Genomic DNA, 15,711 nt, shown 5'->3' with positions numbered 1-15,711 from the left:
TACAGGGTTTAAAGGTGCAATTAAAGTCACCCCCCATGCAAATACAATTATTGAGATCTATCGACTGCATGTGTCGAATTAAAGATGAAAAGAAAGCTCTTCTTTCCACACTCTCACTTGGTGCATAAACGTTGAATAGTGTAAACCGAAAATTATTAATGACCAGTTCCAATGAAATAAACCTGCCTTTAATCACCTCCTGGAAGAGGCATGACTCAGGTACTAGGCCTGGTCTGAGTAAAAAGGCTACACCAGCAGAAGAAGAAGACATGTTACTAAAAAAACATTGTCCTTTAAAGAGGCGACACCAGTCGTACTCCCCATTTTGAATTATATGGGTTTCCTGGAGTAAGAGTACATCAATTTTCTTGCGCTCAAATAAACTTTTCACCTGAACCTGGCGGTTTTGGCTTGCACCTCCGCCATTCATATTTAAGGTTCCAAAGGTGATTTTTTTCATGGATTATCAAAAGGCGTGAGCGGTTGTTGGGAAATCTCGCTCCCTGCTTTTGTAACAGCCTTTCTAAGCCGATGAAACAGCGACCTTGTTAAATGAAATTCATCCGGCCTCCTAATTATGTCCTTTGCAGCCTGGATGAATGAAATTAAATCAGGAAAATGATCTTTTACAATCACATTTCGGTGTCGGTAGGTGTCATTCAGAAAAGAAATAACGAGTTGAGGGGCTATGGATGACTGATCTGATGAAGATTGAGACAACTCAGTCATCTCAACTTCATCCTCTGAATCTGACAAATCAGAAACAGCTCCGCCCGGGTCACATATATCAGTCTGCCCAGTCCCCATTTTGATTCCAGCCAAGTCCGAAGATTTGCTGGAATGTTCTATGGTAGAGTCATCCTCACTCTGGTACCCGGGACATTCAGCAGGAGCTGAAATCTCGGCTTCACCCTCCTGCAGGGAGATGTTCACTGGCTCAGTTGACGAACCAGTGTCATGATTTAGATCTTGCAGGGGTAAAGAGGAGCTTGGGGCTGAGACATTCCCAATCCGCTCGGTCTCAGCAGGTAGTGAAGGTGGCGGCTCACTAATGGGCTCACCATCATCTTTAGTCTCACCATCTACTTTTTCTCCCAGGTTTTCGGTGCTGCCCGATAATGTTTCAGAATTAATTAATTCATGTTCCTTCTCCCTGGTGTCAACACAGCTTGTGGACACCTGAGAAAGACGTTCCAGGGCGTCTGCACCCACACTCTCTTTATCCAACACTACCTTTTTCAAAGTAATGTTGGAGTTACAAGCACCAGGTGCTCTTCGTTTCTTTGTCACCACAATGGGATTTTCTTCCATCTCCTCACTGCACGTAGCATCTGCCACCATAGGTGGGTTATCTGGGGTTATTTCATTATTTACCGAATCAGCGGTGTTGTCGTTTTCACTAAGACGAACAGGAGTATTATCCCTACTCCTCGAGTGCGAGGGAGCGTCGGTAGGAACCGTTCGGGTATTTCGGTTTACGTTGTTTCGTACGTTAGAGACCGGGGTGTTATCTCTTTTACAATCAGCATCACTATGACCTGCTTCACCACACCTTACACACGATACCTTCGGACAAAACCTTTTCACATGGCCAAAAGCTCCGCACCGAAAACATGTTAATGAGGCCGATGACGCATACATCTGGTACTCATGGTTGTTCACCTTTACCTTGAACGTGATGTTTAACCCCGTGTCATCGCCTCGATCCGGAAGCACCATATACACCTGCCGTCTGAAGCTCATCACATGCTTAACATGTTCATCCTGAGACCGGAGCGGAATCATTGTGATTTTTGACACAGCTGTTCCGTATCGGGACAAAACGGACATCAGCTGGTTGCAGGTTATAAATGGGGGTACGTTAGATATGACGACCCTCATCGACGGAGTGTCCATAGGCGACGCCAAGACAAAGAGACCTGTCTCTGTGGTTAAACCCGCACTTACAACATCGTGAACGAATTTTTCATCGGACACAAATACAACAACTTTTTGATTCATTCTCGACGCTGCTCGTACATTTTCACAACCGATTATTTTCCCCACCGACAAAACAATGTCCTCAGTGGAAGTTCCTTCGGGTGGAACACACACAAATGCATGCTTCCTTGTTAAGTTGTCGAACGCCTCTAACCGAGAGCGTGTATTCGCCATCCCAGCGAATTAACACCCCCCCACTTGTCCGAACCGGACAAGTAGGTACCAAAACGAAATAAATCAAACTAGAATAAATAATAAACGTGCATTATAAGCACAAAAAGGCTTACAAAGCGTCGTCGAAGCCGGTAGGCCGCACCCAAAATGGGTCCGCTCTCAAACCTCTCTCTCTTGAAGACAAAGGTATAGAAAGGATGAAAACAAAATGCCAAAGTACACAGGATGGAAAGGAGAGGGAGGGGGGGAGGGAGGGGGGGGGCAGGGGAGGGCAGGAGAGGAGGAAAACTCACAAAGAACTCACTACAACACAGAGCAGTTGCTCACAGCCGCCATGACGCCACGCCCACCACAAACGGCCTGCAGGGGGCGAGAGAGAGAGAGAGAGAGAGAGAGAGAGAGAGAGAGAGAGAGACTTTTATGTGCTTTTATTATAAAAGTATCAAAACACACATGGAAGAACACCGCAAAATTTTTACAAGAAAAAGAAAGTTGTACAAGCAAAAAGAATGTATATACATGTATATGTGGACATTGAGCGTAAGTATAATTTACAAAAACAAACTCAACACCTCATCTGTAAAACAATCGTCGTTCACACTGCCGAAACTTATCCGGGCCGACACTATTCCTTTGAAGCAAAACAGCACATTTTCATCTCTGCCACTCAATTTGATCTTTCTAGTTTTATATATTGCGAGTTTAGCAATTCCGCACAGAAAATTCAAGAAAGGGACCGCTGTCTTGTTCTTGGTGCTCCTTTCAATGCCATACACAAAAATTGCAACAGAAAAAACAAACTGAAATTTATAAAAGAGCTGTTGGAGGAAACAAAAAAGGGGTACCAATCTCTTACATTTCACAAAAGCATGGGTCACATTTTCAGCCTCTTCACAAAAAGGACAAACATTCAGTACAGAAGGATCAAACTTATTAAGTAAGTATTTGGTGACCAGGGCCTGATGAACTAGTCTCCAATTTAAGTCTCCGGTTCGACCTAAGGTTGGAGACCTATACATCTCTTTCCACACTGGAGATAGGAACGAATTAGCCGGAATGATCTCATCCCACCGATTTTTTAAAGGTTTTGTGAAACCCGGTATAAGCACCTCTTGGCATATCCCATAAATAACTTTTCTTCCCATCACATGGAACACACCGCAACCATCTGACTTTGAGAAGACACCCTGTTGTTTTTTTGAGGTGACTTGGAGCTCGGGGAAATAGAGACGAGAGTCCACCACTTCATCTGCCCCAGTCCACCCGATATTTAATTCCATGAAAGTTTTAATCACAACTCTCAAAACTTTGTCCACCATTCTAGATGACCGAACCCCCACTTTTGATGTGAGAGAACCGGTGGATAACCATCCATTTAGGGAAGGCTTTATCAGGTCTCGCACTCTGTTTATTCCATTACAGGTGAAGCAATGCATAAATGACCTGGAGGTTGAAATTTCAGGGAATAAAGGATTCAGAACCAATGGCTCATGCATATATTTTTTTGCATCGTAGGACACCTCTAATCGTTGTATTCCAAGGACTTGCCAGGCATTCAGAAGGCTCTGATGAAACTCGGGGAGCAGAGTCGTGTTGACATGCTGCAGGTCCATGAGGAAGAGCTCTCGGTCATACTTCAACCCATCTGCTTCCTGCAGCCAAGCGTTTGTGAGAGGCCGCCACGGGACACACTCACCATACAATAAACGCTTTATCGTCCACATGCGGAAAGCCATTATCCGACTCGGAACATGTATCAAGCTTTGGCCACCTGCATTTCGGGGTCTGCACACCGTGTCTGGTCCAAGCCAATGGTGGCCTCCCCAGAAAAACTGAGTTAGAACCCTCTGAATGCCTGTGACCAAGTATCTCGGAGGTTGGAGGGGGATAACTTTATGCCAAATAAAAGGAACCACCAGGTTATTTATTATTGTCACCCTTGCCTTAAGCGATAGAAGGTGGTGCAACCGTTTCCATCTAGCCAGTTTCTGCTTAATTCTTTCCAAGAAACCCTCCCAATTTTTTTGTTCATATGCTTGGACTCCGAGAAATAACCCTAAATATTTAAACCCCTCTTTGTTCCACTGCATTCCTCCTGGTAACACAGGCAGAGCTGAGGAAGGTGGACTGGGGCCCACCCATAAGGCAACACTTTTGTTCCAATTTACTTTTGCCGTGGAGGCGAGCTCAAACTGGGACAGACATCGAAAGACCTCACCCACATCATTTTGGCTGGAAACAGCAACACAAATGTCATCCGCATAAGCTGAAGTAACCATTTTGTGGTTTTTTGTTAAGGAGACTCCTTCCACTGAGTTTCGGAGCAAAGCTAGTAAAGGTTCGACCGAGAGACTGTATAGCATTCCTGAAAGCGGGCAGCCCTGACGGATGCCTCGCTGAAAGGGAAAAGGGCAACATAAGCTGTTGTTTACCTTCAGCAGACAGGATGCATTTTCATACAACAACTTAACATAGGAAACAAAATTTTGTCCAAAACCAGCTCTCTGTAGTACAGCAAACAAAAAAGAATGGTCAACACTGTCAAAAGCTTTTTCTTGATCTAAAAGAACCAAACCAAAACCATGAGATGTAGTACGACCGAGACTGATCAAGTCTCTCACCAAAAAAATGTTATCGTAAATAGAACGCTCAGGAACACAATAAGACTGATCAATATCAATCAAAAGGGGGATGACTTCCTTTAGACGTATCGCGAGCGCCTTCGACAATATTTTATAGTCCGTATTTAGGAGTGACATAGGCCGCCAATTTGTGGCGTCTTGCAAGTTCCCTTTTTTTGGAAGGAGACACAAAACTGACCTCCGGCAACTTAGTGGCAATTCACCTTGTTCAAGGCTATCATGAAAGATGTCAAGTAGAGTAGGGCCTAGAATGTCCCAAAAGGCCTAGTAAAATTCAACTGGGAGGCCGTCAAGTCCAGGGGCTTTCCCATCTTGAATTCCTTTAAGAGCAACAGTAAGTTCTCCGAGAGAGATGCCAGGCTCCAGTTGTTGTCGCTGGTCTTCAGACAAAGATGGGAGCAGTTCAAACATCTCGTTTCTGTTTTCCTGGTTCACAGTTCTCAAGGCAAACAGCTTTGAATAAAAGTTTCGTAATTAATCTTTGATGTCACTTTGAGAAGACAGAAGCGCACCGGCAGAAGAGCGCAAAGCGTGAATTTGTTGAGGGGTCTTGGCTGTCTTTTCCAGGTTGAAAAAGTCTTTGTTTGGTTTGTCAAGTTGGATATTGTCCATTCGCAGTCGGACGAAAGCACCAGATGCACGCTCTCTCACCATTTCAGCCAGTAGTGTTCTTTTCTCTGACAACTGCTGGACATTTTCGTTGGACATTCCAGATTTCTGCTCACAATAAAGTATATCGTTTTTTAAGGCAGTTATCACACCGAGTGTGTTACAGGTATTATAACGACAGTATTGCTGGCAAAAACACTTAATTTGGGATTTTGTGCAATCCCACCATTGCCTTAAATTTAGGTAGGAAAACTTTTGCATTTCACATTCCTTCCATACCATTCTGAATGCTTCTTTGAAATGCTCACTTTGTAAAAGTTTGACATTGAAAGTCCAATATGCACTTCTACACACGTGATGAGGTAGGCCACATACAACAACAACCATGTGATGATCAGAAAAACCAGATGGCCTTATATATGAATTCTTGACAAGATTTACCTTATCATGGTTAACATAAATTCTATCCAAACGAGCCATTGTCAAAAGATTTATTGCGGCACAAACCCACGTGTACTGGCGGATGTTAGGGTTCTGTACCCGCCACACATCCACAAGTTGAAATTTTTTAATGAGCTGTGCCAAAGGCCTTGCACTCGGTGGATGAGGCTCAGGAGTGTTTCTATCAAGTTGTGGGTTGAGGGTACAGTTGTAGTCTCCCCCCAAGCAAACCAACATGGACAGGTCAATAGTGCTTAAAAAACCTGCTAACTTGTGAAGAAAAGCACTTCTTGCAGAGTTCGCACTAGGGCAGTATACATTAGTCGTGCAAATCTTTTGGTTACCGCTGACAAACTCCACAGATAGTAAATGGCCCTTGCAAATTTCTCTACATCTGATCTCCAACGGCTGGAGTCTAGGATGTAAGACTACTGCAACACCAGCCTTGGCATCAACAAAAGCACTGGAGAAAAAGTGACAACCTTTAAAGATATTACGCCACTCAACCTCAGAAGACTGATTTGCATGCGTCTCTTGTAACATCAGCACATCAATTTTTTCATTCTGAAACATTTGAAACACCTGGAGGCGACGCACACAACTGCGACCACCGTTGATGTTTAAGGATGCTACTTTTATCTCCACTCTGTTAACTATTCATAAAGTTCCTTGCCCGCTCGAGTTACACATTTTCTTAGCCTCTGGAATTGAGGTTCTGACATGTTAACCTGATAAGGTTCACGAATCACGTTCTTTGCAGTCAAAATAAAATCATGCAGATTCGGAAAGTAGTCTTTGATTTTTACATGTCTTTTCCTGAACGTTTCTTCAAGGAACTTAATAACATTTTCTTGAGAAACCATGGTGATGGTATTGTCATCACACGCCTCACTCTCTTGAGCACTTGAAGCACTAAAGAGTGGAGTAGAAGAGGTTTCATCAGAATCAAGTGCTTCATCTTGATCTGCATCTTTTCCTCCTATTTGCTGAACACTTAGTTTTGGAAACAGCAATTCTACAGGGTCAAGGACCTCCGCACTCTTTGCAGACCCTTCCAAATTTACCATATCCTCTGTGGCTATAAGTATGTCCCCCACCTCATCATCCCTTTCATTTTTATCTGTCAGGGAAGGGTTAACGTTATCCTCACAGTCGCAAGGACTTTCCCCTTTATCTATTTTTTCCTCACTAGCAGATCCAGCTGCTAACTCGTCTGAGCGAGTTTGGTTATCAGGACAAGGACTTACCACATCCTTACAGGATCGACTATTTTCCGGGTCATACTCAATCTCAGCAAGTGGTGCCAGCGAATCTTCCTCATGTACACACACTTCCTGTACCATCTCCATTACCGCCAAGGAGTTTCCGGTGTAGGCCTCACCCTGGAGGTCCTGCGAACCTGACACGATCTGAATCTTATTTTGTTTTTCTTCGGAATCACAGGATTCATCACTTGAACGCTTCTGACCTTTTTTCCTGGTGTCCACTACGGATACTTCCATGGTATCGTCCGCACTGTCGTGTACCGTGGACGAAATGAGAGAGGGTTCAACCACTTTTATTCCCACCTTAAGTGGAGGGGCAGGGTTAGTCACCTCACGTTCTAAGTCTATCACTCCCTCCCCCACCCCCCCGGTCGGGGGGGACGGGTCTGGCGCTTCACTCACCGCAGTCGGTGCGGTGGGTGGATTAACCACTCGATCCGCCTCCTCCCCTTCATGGTGCGGTGAAGAGGAGTCGCTCCTCACCAATCCTCTGCGTTCCTGCGGTTTAACCGCATTGGGACAGGCACTCCTCACATGCCCGTAAGCCCCACACTCGAAACACGTCATAGCCTCCGAGGAGGCATACATTTTGTATTCAAAGCCGTTGATTTTCACACTCAACACGACATTGAGCGTTTTTACATTTGCAGGCAGTATCATGTACACCACTCTCTTAAAGGACATGACATGTTTGAATCGATCGCAAACATTTCGCATCGGCACCATCGAAATCCTCGATACGACCTTACCGAACTTGTTTAATTGTTCACGTAACTCCTCATTTCTAATAAATGGCGGGATATTACTGATGTTAATCTTTACCGTCGGGGCTTGTAAAGCGAACACAGAGAGGAACGTGTTCGGTTCAATGAACAAGCCTTGTTCGACTGCACTCGCTACCATGTGCTCCTCGGACAAAAATACGACGAATTTCTTATTCATACGAGAGGCAGCACGAATACTGTGTGCACCAACGATGTTTCCAATGGCGGAAAGCACATCGTTAATTTCCACCTCGTTGGGAGGAACACAAGCTAGCCCGTGTTTACGAGTTAGCGATTCGTACGTATCAATGCGGAAACGTTCGCCCGCCATTCTAACTCGACCAAAGAAAAGTTCGTAGCCAAGAACCGAGAGAACCCAATGTTTGTCGAACACCAACAAACAGATCAAATTCCCCCCCCCCCCTTGTCCGGACCGGACAAGAGGGTATCAAACCTAAATAATCGAGCTAAAGTAAATAAAAAACGTGCGTTCTAAGCACAAAAATGGCTTACAAAGCGCCGTCAAAGCCAGTAGGCCGCACCCAACAAAGGCCCGCTCTCAATCCTCTCTCTCTCGAAGACAAGGGTGCAGAACGGATGAAAACACAATGCCGAAGCACACAGGATGGAGAAGGAGAGGGAGGGGGGGCAGGGGATGGGAGGGGAAAAACGCAACGGGCTCACCAAAGCACAGAGCAGTTGCTCACAGCCGCCATGACGCCACACCCAACGCACCGACAGCCGATAGGTGACGACAGAGAGAGAGAGAGAGAGAGAGAGAGAGAGAGAGAGAGAGACTTTGACTTTTAAGCTCTTTTTATTATAAAAGTATAAAACAAGAGTACCACCAAAAGCAATTCATCCAGGAAAATCAGTAAAATCATAGCAATCCCGGAAGGCAAAAACAATCGGTGCACTGCAAACCAAGCGACAGAAAAGGTGCAAATACCAAAAAAACACACGAGGAGAAAATGTAGGCATAATTTCTAAACTAGGCATAATTCTACATGTACAAATTTACAATCGCATCTGCAACCCTAAGGAGAGACTTAAGAAAGAAAGAGTAGGTCAAGACCAGGGGGGGGGGGGGGGGGGGAGGGGAAACGCCGGCAAGGAGAAGCATGGAACAGTGTATAAGAAACACCCGCACTGTATTATACCGAAATTAACAATTTGTTATCTTGGACCTCACAAATCCCTCCAACACACCAGGTCGCAACAAAATTGGCAAGGTCGTTTGCAGTTTGGACACAGCCAAATTCAAGCTTGAGCCTTGCTGACACCAACGAACTAAAAAACACCATAATACTGCATTCCTGCATGGGTCTGCTGCCCAGCTTCGCCTTCCGCGACAGGTATACGGCCAGTTTAGCAGTAGCGGTTAGGAACCCGAATACAATAGATGTGGTTCCCTTTTTGGGAGGAAAGCCAAAGATGTAAGCTTTCAAAGAAAAGGTAACCTGCAATCTATGGGAAATAAAATTTAACCAATGAAACAAAGGAGAAAGTCTTTCACAATTAATGAAAGCATGAAACAAATCTTCCCTCACCGGACAAAAGGGGCAACAGCCGGAAATGGGGGAAAAAAAACGAATGACAGCATTGGAAGGAACAATCCAGTGGGCCAAACGCCACTGAAGGTCACCTGTTCTTTTAGAAATAAGTCCAGCATACATTGTATCCCATAAAGGCTCAGAGGGGGGACCGGGAGGCAAGAGTCCTTTCCACCGGGTAACCCCAGCTAGAGGTGGGTCCCCAAGAAGAAGTTTCACACAAGACCTGTAAATACTCTTGCTGCTCATATCATGGAAGGGGGGTGACCCTGCGCTCATGGGGGGCAGCTCGTTTGGGGTAAAAGCGACACCTAATTTTGGGACTGTGGGCTCAACCTCTGCGTCCTGCGTCCAATGTAGGCCTAGCTGGTGGCCCCTTCGGATCACCGCTCTTAGTATGTTCCCGATTTGCCTCCTGGACCGAACACCTGTTAGGTCTGCCAGCTCGTTCGCAGGCTTCCATCCCTGTCCAGAGTCGTGTCGGAGATGACACACTTTCAGGATGTTGGCCACTATAAAATGCTGGCAGAAGTCGCGACTCCTCGGGATATCGGGGAAAAGTGGGTTGAAAAATAAAGGCTCATGTGCATACATGTTAGTGCCATACGAGTCTGTTTGGCGACTTATCGAAACGCCCTGCCAGGCATTCAAGAGGCTCTGATAAAAGACTGGGAGCAGAGATGTATCGACGTGTTGAAGGTTGGTCAGGAAAAGTTCCTGTCCGTATCCGAGCCTCCCAGCTCGTTGAAGAATGGAGCAGGCTAAGGGCTTTCCTGGTAGGTGTTCTGCATAAAGCAAGCGTTGGATGGAGCGGAGCCGGAAGGCCAACAGGCGGCATTTCACATCGACTAGGCCATGACCACCCTCGGCCAAGGGACAACATATGGCGCTGGGTCGAAGCCAGTGGTAGCCTCCCCAAAAAAAAATCCACCAGTTTCCTCTGGATAGCTTGGAGCAAAACCTCCGGTGGTTGCAGGCAGATGAACCGGTGCCACAAAAGGGTAGTGACGAGGTTGTTGACAACTAGCGCGCGACCCTTATAGGAAAGGTGGGGTAGAGCTCTTTTCCATCGGCTCAAACGCCCATCTACCTGGTCAATGATCCTGTCCCAATTGTTCTGGGCATACTGAGGAGGACCGAGGAAGACGCCCAAATACTTGATGCCATCGTTTGCCCACACTAGCTCTGCAGGAAGGGGAGGTGGTGGTAATAACGGTGGCATAGGTAAGTCATTTTTTGGAAAGGGGATCCACAGAGCCTTGCTTTTCCCCCAATTACACCTTAATGATGAGGCAAGGTTGAAGTCCGACAAACACTTTGCCATGGCGTCACTGTGGCGTGTCACGCCCGTACGTGCTTGCCCGTACGTGCGTGCAAAAAAACATGCGTGCAAACAACAACAACAAAAAAAAACTTTGAAACCACGTGGCAGTAACGACCACAGAACCCCCCCCCCCCCCTCTATTTACATGAAATGGTTTGGTCCATTCGCAAAGCCAAAGAAAACGACCACAGAACCCCCCCCCCCTCTATTTACATGAAATGGTTTGGTCCATTCGCAAAGCCAAAGCGAACGGCTTGCGAGTACGGTGACCATACCTTGGGAACCACTTGTCCGATTAATTTCAAACCTTGAAAAGCCACATCCTCGGGTCCCCAGCAATATACCTGGCAAGTTTCAAGTATATCGGACCGGTAGTTGTCGAGAAACAGCGGTCGCATACATACATACATACAGACAGACAGACACACACACACACAGAGATTACTGGAATTATAGATAGATGAACATCCCATCACCATCATCTCTTATCCACCTTAGAAACATGTACATCCCATCACCATCATCTCTTATCCACATTAGAAACATGAACATCCCATCACCATCATCTCTTATCCACATTAGAAACATGAACATCCCATCACCATCATCTTTTATCCACATTAGAAACATGTACATCCCATCACCATCATCTCTTATCCACCTTAGAAACATATACATCCCATCACCATCATCTTTTATCCACATTAGAAACACTAGGGCATGCCCGTACTATATATATATCTAAAATTATATCCCCCCCCCTATTTACATGAAATGGTTTGGTCCAAAGCGAACGGCTTGCGAGTGGTGACAATCCCCCCCCTCTATTTACATGCAATGGTTCGGTCCAAAGCGAACGGCTTCCGGAGTTTGGTAAAGAAATCGCCATCGCGTACACAAACGCGCAGGAAAGCGAATGAATCGCAAATTCGTTTTTATTAGTTGTAAAACATAATGCCCAATTATTCAATTAGCGCCAACGTATTTTGGCTGTTTGCAATTTAATCGCAAGGCAAAGTAGAAAGAGAAGAGGGAAAAAAAGAAAAGCCTTGCCTTGCTGCAAACAGCTGCTGCAAACAACAACAACATGGAAGGCTGCACTGTCCGGAAGTTGGCATATCGCAGTTACGATTATTTTAGTGTTAATGGCCAATTATTCAATTAGCGCCAACGTATTTTGGCTGTTTGCAATTTAATCGCAAGGAAAAGTAGAAAGAGAAGAGGGAAAAAAAGAAAAGCCTTGCATTAACGCATTAACGCTTGCATTGCATTAACGGTTCGGCACACGTGATAGCTCGCTGCTCTCTGATTGGTTGAAGCGTTTTTTGGACATAGCTCGGTAGGTACTTGTCCGATTAATTACAAACCTTGAAAAGGCACATCCTCGGGTCCCCAGCAATATACCTGGCAAGTTTCAAGTATATCGGACCCGTGGTTGTCGAGAAACAGCGGTCACAGACAAACACACAGACACACAGACACACAGACACACAGACACACAGACACACAGACACACAGACACACAGACACACAGAGATTGCTGGAATTATAGATAGATAATGACACAAAGGTCGTCGGCATAAGCTGACAGGGTCAAAGGTGGGTGTCCTGGAGAAAGGACAAATCCAGGGATATCCTTTCTGAGGGCGATTAAGAGGGGCTCCAAAGCGAGGGCAAATAATAGACCTGAAAGTGGACAACCTTGCCTTACCCCTCTCTGAACCTTTATGGGTGGGCAAAATTCGTTGTTAACTTTGATCAAGCTGGAGATGTTTGCATATAACAAAGCTATGTAGGCTCTAAAATTAGTGCCAAGCCCGCAAGCTTGTAACACATGACACAAAAACTCATGATCAATGCTATCAAAGGCCTTTGCAAGGTCAAGAAACACCAATCCAAAATCCTCTTTGACACATTTACCAGTTAACAAATCTCTGACTAGGAATATGTTGTCATAGATGGATCTGCCAGGGATGCCGCAACTTTGATCAGGTGACACCAGGTCCCCAATAACTGTCTTCAACCGGTTCGCAAGGACCTTGGAAAACAGTTTGTAATCCGTGCACAACAAAGAGATCGGACGCCAGTTTGACAGGTGTCGGAGATCGCCAGTCTTGGGTAGCAGGCAGAGTACTGCTCTTCTAAAACTGAGCGGTAATTCTCTGGATAAAAGAGATGCATCCAGAACATTGAGCAGCTCTGGGCCCAAAATGTCCCAGAATGCCGAAAGAAATTCGGCCGGTAGGCCATCGATGCCAGGGGCTTTTCCCGACTCCATCTCAGCGAGTGCACCGGTTAGCTCTGGAAGGGTAATTGGAGCATCCAGTTCCAGACGTTGGGCCTCAGCCACGGAAGGAAGATGAGAGGTCAAAACATTCATCATTTCATGAGAAACTGTTTTGGCCTTGAAAAGTTCAGAAAAGAAATCGATTACATTTAATCTTATATCACTCAGATTTGTTAGGATGTTCCCCCCTGGGTCCAAAACCGAAGATATAAGTCGTGCTGGTTTCTCTACAGTTTCTAGGTGAAAGAAAGCCTTAGTTGGGGTATCTGAAACCTTTATATTTTGTATTCTTAGCCGAACTAGTGTGCCCGCTGCTTTTTCATGGATCAAATCCCTTAATTGGGCCTTCTTCTCGAGTAGCAACCGATAGTTCACTGGGTTGCTCTCATTGGCCAACTTGCTCTCTAACCTTAAGATGTCTGCTTCCAAGCAAGCCATCGTGATATGTTTTACATTGGTACAGTGCGAATTAAATTGTTGACAAAATACTCGAATTTGGGCCTTTAGGTTATCCCACCAGAGACTAATTGAGGAGAAAGAAGATTTTTTAGTACTCATTTCAGCCCAGAAATCACGAAAGGAGTCTGTAAATAAACTATCTTCTAAAAGTTTAACGTTAAACTTCCAGTAACTATTTCTGCATGTGGGTCGAGGAAAAGAAAGATCTAAGGTTACCATATGGTGGTCTGAAAACAATGACGGAAAACAACCTGAAGAGGCCGCGACGTTCCTAAAGGGTACATTAATGTACCAGCGGTCGAGTCTTGCCGAAGACACCCGGCCATTGGCACATCGACACCAGGTAAACTGGACTATGTTGGGGTGATGCAATCGCCAAACATCCAGTAGACCGGCCGTCTTAAAGAAACGGGATAGGTCCGCATGGGACTCGGGGTGGGGTTCTGCCGAGTTTCTATCCTTCGAAGGGTCAAAGGTGCAATTAAAGTCACCACCAATGCACACACATTGGTCGAGATCAACTGATTTCAGGTGGTTTACCATGGAGGTGAAGAAGGCCTTTCGGTCCCTGCTCTCACTAGGTGCGTACACATTGAAAATGGTACAGCGGAAGTTTTGATGTGCAAGCTGAAGGGAAATAAGCCGGCCTTTTATGACTTCCTGAAAATGACAAGACTCAAAAGCTAGACCTGGCTTTAGAAAAAACCCAACCCCTGCAGATGAGGCTGACAGATTGCTAAAATAGCATTGCCCTTTGAAAGTTTGGCACCAGTCATGTTCCACGTTAGGTGTGATGTGGGTCTCTTGTAGTAAAAGAACATTTGCCTTTTTACGGTCAAACAAGTTTTTGACTTGGGCCTGACGGAGGTGACTTGCACCCCCACCATTCATGTTTAAGGTCGCAAAGGAAATGTTTTTCATTCCGTGGTAATGAAATCGCCCTGTGCTTGGGAACACTCTGCACCTGCTCGGGTAACAAACTTTCTTAACCTGTGGAATTGAGATTTCGTCAGGTCAAAATCCTCACGAGCTTTGATTATTGACTTTGCGGTGCACATGAATGCAGCCAAGTCAGGGAAATAGTCTTTAATGACAATGTTGCGGTGACGATACGTTTCGTTAAGGAAGGTAAGAATGAGTTGAGGGGATACCTGCGAGTGACCTGTCATCGCTTGTGACAGCGCGGTTGCCTCAATGTCATCTTCGGACTCAGACACGTCAGATAACATGTCGTCAGGATCTGGGGTATTACCCGCTGCCCCCGCGGTCTTGTCTGGAGGCACCTTCACAAGTTTCCCAAGGTGTTCCCGAGAGCACTCGTTAACACTTTGGTGGATATTTGTATCTGGGGTCGGAGCTTGGGTTTGAGATCCCAGCAAACTCAGATTTGCCGGCCCCGTTTGTACAGTGGGAACGTTTATTGAATCCTTAGTCTGCTCGGTATTTAAAGGGGGGACAAGCGGAAAACCATTTCCCAGCTCGGAAATGGTAATACTTTCACTGGAGGTTTCGCACTCGGAAACTTCCAGGTGAGAGGTACAAATTTTATTTTTTGGCTCATTTACATAACTAGGGCATGCCCGTACTATATATATATATCTAAAATTATATCCCCCCCCTCTATTTACATGAAATGGTTTGGTTCATGAAATGTTTTGGTTCATTCGCAACGCCAAAGCGAACGGCGAACGCTTTACATGAAATGGTTTGGTCCATGAAATGTTTTGGTCCATTCGCAACGCCAAAGCGAACGGCGAACGGCTTGCGAGTACAGTGACAATCCCCCCCCCCCCCCCCTCTATTTACATGAAATGGTTTTAATTAGTTTTAAAACATAGTTTAACGCCAACATATGGCATGCCCGTACCCGTACTATCCGTAATGGCGCACGCTCTCACAGGAGCTCCGGAAGGTCGCATATCGCAGGAAAGCGAAAGAATCGCAAATTAGTTTTAATTAGTTTTAAAACATCGTTTAACGCCAACATAGCGCCAACATAGTTTGCCGACGGGAAATAAATGAATACGCTCTCAAATGTGCCATCCGAGGCAGAGTCTGTTCGCCACGTTCGGCACACGTGATAGCTCGCTGCTCTCTGATTGGTTGAATCGTTTTTTGGACATAGCTCGGTAACTACTTCTGCGATTAATTTAAAACCTTGAAAAGGCACATCCTCGGGTCCCCAGCAATATACCTGGCAAGTTTCAAGTATA

Source organism: Myxine glutinosa, chromosome 4 (genome assembly GCF_964187855.1).
Source record: "Myxine glutinosa chromosome 4, kmMyxGlut1.1, whole genome shotgun sequence".
Taxonomy (NCBI): domain Eukaryota; kingdom Metazoa; phylum Chordata; class Myxini; order Myxiniformes; family Myxinidae; genus Myxine; species Myxine glutinosa.
The sequence above is the reverse complement of the archived record's forward strand: the minus strand, read 5'-3'. Positions refer to the sequence as shown.